Raw genomic sequence first — 6,545 nt, forward strand, 5'->3', positions numbered from 1 at the left:
AGATCATGATGAACACTTTGAATGCATGATTTTTTCGAAAAATGCAAGATGCACATGCAATTGACACCAAACTTATAACATGACTCAAGACTCAAACAAGAACACAAAAAAATATTTTTGATTTTTATGATTTTCTAATTTTTTTTGTATTTTTTTGAAAATTATTTGAAAAACAAAAATAAGGATTTCAAAATCTTTAATATGAGTTCCAGGAATCTTGTGCTCTTTAATCTAAAGCTCCAATCAAAGGGTCAGACATGGCTTAATAGCCATTCAAGCTTTAGAATGGATTTACATTCATTGAGGTGATTAGTTGAAGACCAATCCCAAAGGAGTTTGGGTATGGCTTTTCAGCCAGATAGGATTCAACATGTTACCATGAAACTCTAGAATTCATTCTTGAAAGTTTTGAAGCCATAGAATAATTTATTTTTGAAAACATTTTTATTTTAAAAACTTTTTTTTTTCGAAAACAAAGGAGAAAATTTTGAAAGATTTTTGAAAAATTTTTGAAAAGAAAATAAAAAGAAAATTTACCTAATCTGAGCAACAAGATGAACCGTTAGTTGTTCAAACTCGAACAATCCCCGGCAACGGCGCCAAAAACTTGGTGCGCAGAAATTGTGATTACACTTTGATTATGTAAAATTCATCACTCTTTCTTTCCCTAGTAATAGCGCCAAAAAACATGATGCCAATACCATGGTTCACAACTTCGCACAACTAACCAGCAAGTGCACTGGGTCGTCCAAGTAATACCTTACGTGAGTAAGGGTCGAATCCCACGGAGATTGTTGGTATGAAGCAAGCTATGGTCACCTTGTAAATCTCAGTCAGGCAGATATAAAATAGTAATGGGGTTTTCGAAAATAATTAATAAAATATGGATAGAAATACTTATGTAAATCATTGGTGAGAATTTCAGATAAGCGACTAGAGATGCTTTCGTTCCTCTGAACCTCTGCTTTCCTGCTATCTTCATCCAATCAGTCTTACTCCTTTCCATGGCTGGCTTTATGTAATGCATCACCATTGTCAAGGGCTACTTTCGGTCTTCTCTCGGGAAAATGATCCAAATGCCCTGTCACGGCACGGCTAATCGTCTGAAGGCATCACCCTTGTCAATGGTTACATCCTATCCTCTCAGTGAAAATGGTTAATGCACCCTGTCACGGCACGACTATTCATCTGTCGGTTCTCGATCATGCTGGAATAGGATTTACTATCCTTTTGCATCTGTCACTACGCCCAACAATCACGAGTTTGAAGCTCGTCACAGTTATTCAATCATTGAATCCTACTCGGAATACCACAGACAAGGTTTAGACTTTCCGGATTCTCTTGAATGCCGCCATCATTGTAGCTTACACCACGAAGATTCTGATTAAGAGATCTAAGAGATACTCATTCAATCTAATGTAGAACGGAAGTGGTTGTCAGGCACGCGTTCATAGGGAATGATGATGATTGTCACGTTCATCACATTCAGGTTGAAGTGCGAATGAATATCTTAGAAGCGAAATAAGATGAATTGAATAGAAAATAGTAGTACTTTGCATTAATCTTTGAGGAACAGCAGAGCTCCACACCTTAATCTATGGAGTGTAGAAACTCTACCGTTGAAAATACATAAGTGATAATGGAGTTCATTGGTCTCGGCCCCAGAGGGGAACCGGAGTAACCAAGACTTGATCACAGGATCAAAATACGATCCAGGATGTCTAATACAATAGTGAAAGGTCCTATTTATGATAAACTAGCTACTAGGGTTTACAGAAGTAAGTAATTGATGCATAAATCCACTTCCGGGGCCCACATGGTGTGTGCTTGGGCTGAGCTTGAGTGTTGCACGTGTAGAGGTCCTTCTTGGAGTTGAACACCACCTTTTGTGCCATTTTGGGCATTGAACTCCACTTTGCAACTTGTTTCTGGCGCTGGACGCCAGAATTGGGCAGAGAACTGGCATTGAATGCCAGTTTGCGTCATCTAAACTTAGGCAAAGTATGGACTATTATACATTTCTGGAAAGCTCTGGATGTCTACTTTCCAACGCAATTAAAAGCGCGCCATTTCGAGTTCTGTAGCTCCAGAAAATCCACTTTGAGTGTAGGGAGGTCAGAATCCAACAGCATCAGCAGTCCTTCTTCAACCTCTGAATCTGATTTTTGCTCAAGTCCCTCAATTTCAGCTAGAAAATACCTGAAATCACAGAAAAACACACAAACTCATAGTAAAGTCCAGAAATGTGAATTTAACATAAAAACTAATGAAAACATCCCTAAAAGTAACTAGATCCTACTAAAAACATACTAAAAACAATGTCAAAAAGCGTATAAATTATCCGCTCATCACAACACCAAACTTAAATTGTTGCTTGTCCCCAAGCAACTGAAAATCAAATAGGATAAAAAGAAGAGAATATACTATAAATTCCAAACTATCAATGAAACATAGCTTCAATCAGATGAGCGGGACTTGTAGCTTTTTGCCTCTTGAATAGTTTTGGCATCTCACTTTATCCATTGAGGTCCAGAATGATTGGCATCTATAGGAACTCAGAGTTCAGATAGTGTTATTGATTCTCCTAGTTCAGTATGATGATTCTTGAACACAGCTTCTTTATGAGTCTTGGCCGTGGCCCTAAGCACTTTGTTTTCTAGTATTACCATCGGATACATAAATGCCACAGACACATAATTGGGTGAACCTTTTCAGATTGTGACTCAGCTTTGCTAAAGTCCCCAATTAGAGGTGTCCAGGGTTCTTAAGCACACTCTTCTTTTGCTTTGGACCTTGACTTTAACCGCTCAGTCTCAAGTTTTCACTTGACACCTACACGCCACAAGCACATGGTCAGGGACAGCTTGGTTTAGCCGCTTAGGCCAGGATTTTATTCCTTTAGGCCCTCCTATCCACTGATGCTCAAAGCCTTGGGATCCTTTTTATTACCCTTGCCTTTTGGTTTTAAGGGTTATTGGCTCTTTGCTCTTGCCTCTTGGTTTTAAGAGCTTTTGGCTTTTTCTGCTTGCTTTTTCTTTTTCTTTCTATATTTTTTTTTTTTGCCTATATTTTTTTTTTCTGCAAGCCTTGTTCTTTACTACTTTTTCTTGCTTCAAGAATCATTTTTATGATTTTTCAGATTATCAAATAACATGTCTCCTAGTCATCATTCTTTCAAGAGCCAACATATTTAACATTCTTAAAACAACAACTTCAAAAGACATATGCACTATTCAAGCATACATTCAGAAAATAAGAAGCATTGTCACCACATCAATATAATTAAACTAAGTTCAAGGATAAATTCGAAACTCATGTACTTCTTGTTCTTTTGAATTAAAATAGTTTTCATTTAAGAGAGGTGATGGATTCATAGGACATTCATAACTTTAAGACATAGTTACTAACTACTAATGATCATGTAATGAAGACACAAACATAGATAAGCACATAACATAGAAAACGAAAACAGAAGAAATAAGAACAAGGAATGAATCCACCTTAGTGATGGTGGCGTTTCCTTCTTGAGGAACCAATGATGTCCTTGAGCTCTTCTATGTCTCTTCCTTGTCTTTGTAGCTTGATTCCTAGTGATTTTTGGTATTTCTATCCTCAGTTGCTTCCAATAACTATGTGGAGGGAAGTGCATCCCCTGAGGTATCTCAGGGATCTCTTGATTTGCAGCCACATGTTCTACCACTGAGCTATAGATCCTTTACATAATTGTTTTACCACACCAAACTTAGAATGTTGCTCGCCCTCGAGCAAAGGAATAGATGAAGAAGAAGATGTGGAAAAAAAACTAGAATTATGAGGAAGGAAGGTGGGGATCCTGTGGGGTCCACAGATCCTGAGATGATCCTGTGAGGTCCACAGATCTTGAGGTGTCAAGGCATTTACATCCCTGCACCAATTTAGGCATGCAAAATGCCCTTGCACACAACTCTGGGCGTTCAGCGCCAGGTTGGTGCCCATTTTGGGCGTTCAACGCCCATTTGTTGCCCATTTCTGGCGTTGAACGCCAGAACCATGCTTGTTCTGGGCGTTCAGCGCCAGCTCTTCTCCAGGGTGCAATTCTGGCGTTCAGCGCCCAGATGCTGCCCATTTTGGGCGTTCAGCGCCCAGACACTGCCCATTTTGGGCGTTCAGCGCCAGAACCATGCTCTGTTCTGGCGTTGAACGCCAGACAGGTGCTTCCTCCAGGGTGTGATTTTTCTTCCGCTGTTTTTGATTCTGTTTCTAAATTTTTCGTTTATTTTGTGACTCCACATGATCATGAACCTAAGAAAACATGAAAAATAAAAATAAAATTAGATAACTAAACATTGGGTTGCCTCCCAACAAGCGCTTCTTTAATGTCAATAGCTTGACAGTGGGCTCTCATGGAGCCTCACAGATGTTCAGAGCATTGTTGAGACTCTCCAACACCAAACTTAGAGTTTGGATATGGGAGTTCAACACCAAACTTAGAGTTTGACTGTGGGGGCTTTGTTTGACTCTGCTTTGAGAGAAGCTTCTTCTGCTTCCTCTCCATGGATGCAGAGAGAGATCCTTGAGTTGTAAACACAAGGTTGTCCTTATTCAATTGAAGGATCAATTCTCCTCTGTCCACATCAATCATAGCTCTTGCTGTGGCTAGGAAAGGTCTTCCTAGGATGATGGATTCATCCTCTTCCTTCCCAGTATCTAAGACTATGAAATCAGCAGAGATGTAAAGGCCTTCAACCTTTACTAACACGTCCTCTACTTGTCCATAAGCCTATTTTCTGGAATTATCTGCCATCTCTAATGAGATTTTAGCAGCTTGCACCCCATAGATTCCCAGTTTCTCTATTACAGAGAGGGGCATGAGGTTTATCCCTGAACCAAGGTCACACATAGCCTTAAAGATCATGGTGCCTATGGTACAAGGTATTATGAACTTTCCAGGATCCTGTTTCTTCTGAGGCAATGTCAATTGATTCAGATCACTTAGTTCATTGGTGAACAAGGGAGGTTCATCTTCCCAAATTTTAATACCAAATAATTTGGCATTTAGCTTCATGATTGCACCAAGGAACTTGGCAGCTTGCTCTTCAGTAACATCCTCATTCTCTTCAGAAGAGGAATACTCATCAGAGCTCATGAATGGCATAAGGAGGTTCAGTGGAATCTCTATGGTCTCTAGATGAGTCTCAGATTCCTTGGGTTCCTCAGAGGGAAGCTCCTTATTGATCACTGGACGTCCCAAGGGGTCTTCCCCCTTGGGATTTACGTCCTCTCCTTCCCTTACAGGTTCGGCCATGGTGCTTATGTCAATGGCCTTGCACTCTCCTTTTGGATTCTCTTCTGTATTGCTTGGGAGAGTACTAGGAGGGATTTCAGTGATCCTTTTACTCAGCTGGCACACTTGCGCTTCCAAATTTTTAATGGAAGACCTTGTTTCATTCATGAAACTCATAGTGGCCTTAGATAGATCAGAGACTAAATTTGCTAAGCTAGATGGATTCTGCTCAGAAATCTCTGTCTGTTGCTGAGTGGATGATGGAAAAGGCTTGCTATTGCTAAACCTGTTTCTTCCACCATTATTAAAGCCTTGTTGAGGCTTTTGATCCTTCCATGAGAGATTTGGATGATTTCTCCATGATGGATTATAGGTGTTTCCATAAGGTTCACCTAAGTAATTTACCTCTGCTATTGCAGGGTTTTCAGGATCATAAGCTTCTTCTTCATAGGAAGCCTCTTGAGTACTGTTGGATGCAGCTTGCACTCCATTCAGACTCTGAGAAATCATATTGACTTGCTGATTCAATATTTTGTTCTGAGCTAATATGGCATTCAGAGTATCAATTTCAAGAACTCCCTTCTTCATAGGCGTCCCATTACTCACAGGATTCCTCTCAGAATTGTACATGAACTGGTTATTAGCAACCATGTCAATGAGTTCTTGAGCTTCTGCAGGCATTTTCTTTAGGTGAATGGATCCACCTGCAGAAGTATCCAATGACATCTTTGATAGCTCAGATAAACCATCATAGAATATATCCAGGATGGTCCATTCTGAAAGCATGTCAGAAGGACACTTTTTGGTCAGCTGCTTGTATCTTTCCCAAGCTTCATAGAGGGATTCACCTTCTTTCTGTCTGAAGGTTTGAACATCCGCTCTAAGCTTGCTCAGCTTTTGAGGAGGAAAGAACTTGGCTAAGAAAGTCGTGACCAGCTTATCCCAAGAGTTCAGGCTGTCTTTGGGTTGAAAGTCCAACCACACTCTAGCTCTGTCTCTTACAGCAAAAGGGAAAAGCATGAGCCTGTAGACTTCAGGATTTACTCCATTAGTCTTAACAGTATCACAGATCTGCAAGAATTCAGTTAAGAACTGAAAAGGATCTTCAGATGGAAGTCCATGAAACTTGTAGTTCTGCTGCATCAGAGAAACTAGCTGAGGTTTCAGCTCAAAATTGTTTGCTCCAATGGCAGGAATGGAGATGCTTCTTCCATGTAAATTGGAATTAGGTGCAGTAAAGTCACCAAGCATTCTCCTTGCATTATTATTATTTTCGGCTGCC

The 6,545-nt window shown here is 40.0% G+C and overlaps 1 non-coding gene across 1 annotated transcript; it reads left to right on the top strand.

The window, feature by feature from the left end:
* The first annotated feature begins 6,043 nt into the window (after window positions 1-6,043).
* Window positions 6,044-6,151, top strand: LOC148553964 (small nucleolar RNA R71). Its single transcript, XR_015893904.1, has one exon. It is a non-coding gene; the product is annotated as a small nucleolar RNA R71 (small nucleolar RNA).
* The last annotated feature ends 394 nt before the right edge of the window (window positions 6,152-6,545 follow it).

This window comes from Arachis ipaensis, chromosome B7, assembly GCF_059453495.1.
Source record: "Arachis ipaensis isolate K30076 ecotype BB chromosome B7, ASM5945349v1, whole genome shotgun sequence".
Lineage (NCBI taxonomy): Eukaryota > Viridiplantae > Streptophyta > Magnoliopsida > Fabales > Fabaceae > Arachis > Arachis ipaensis.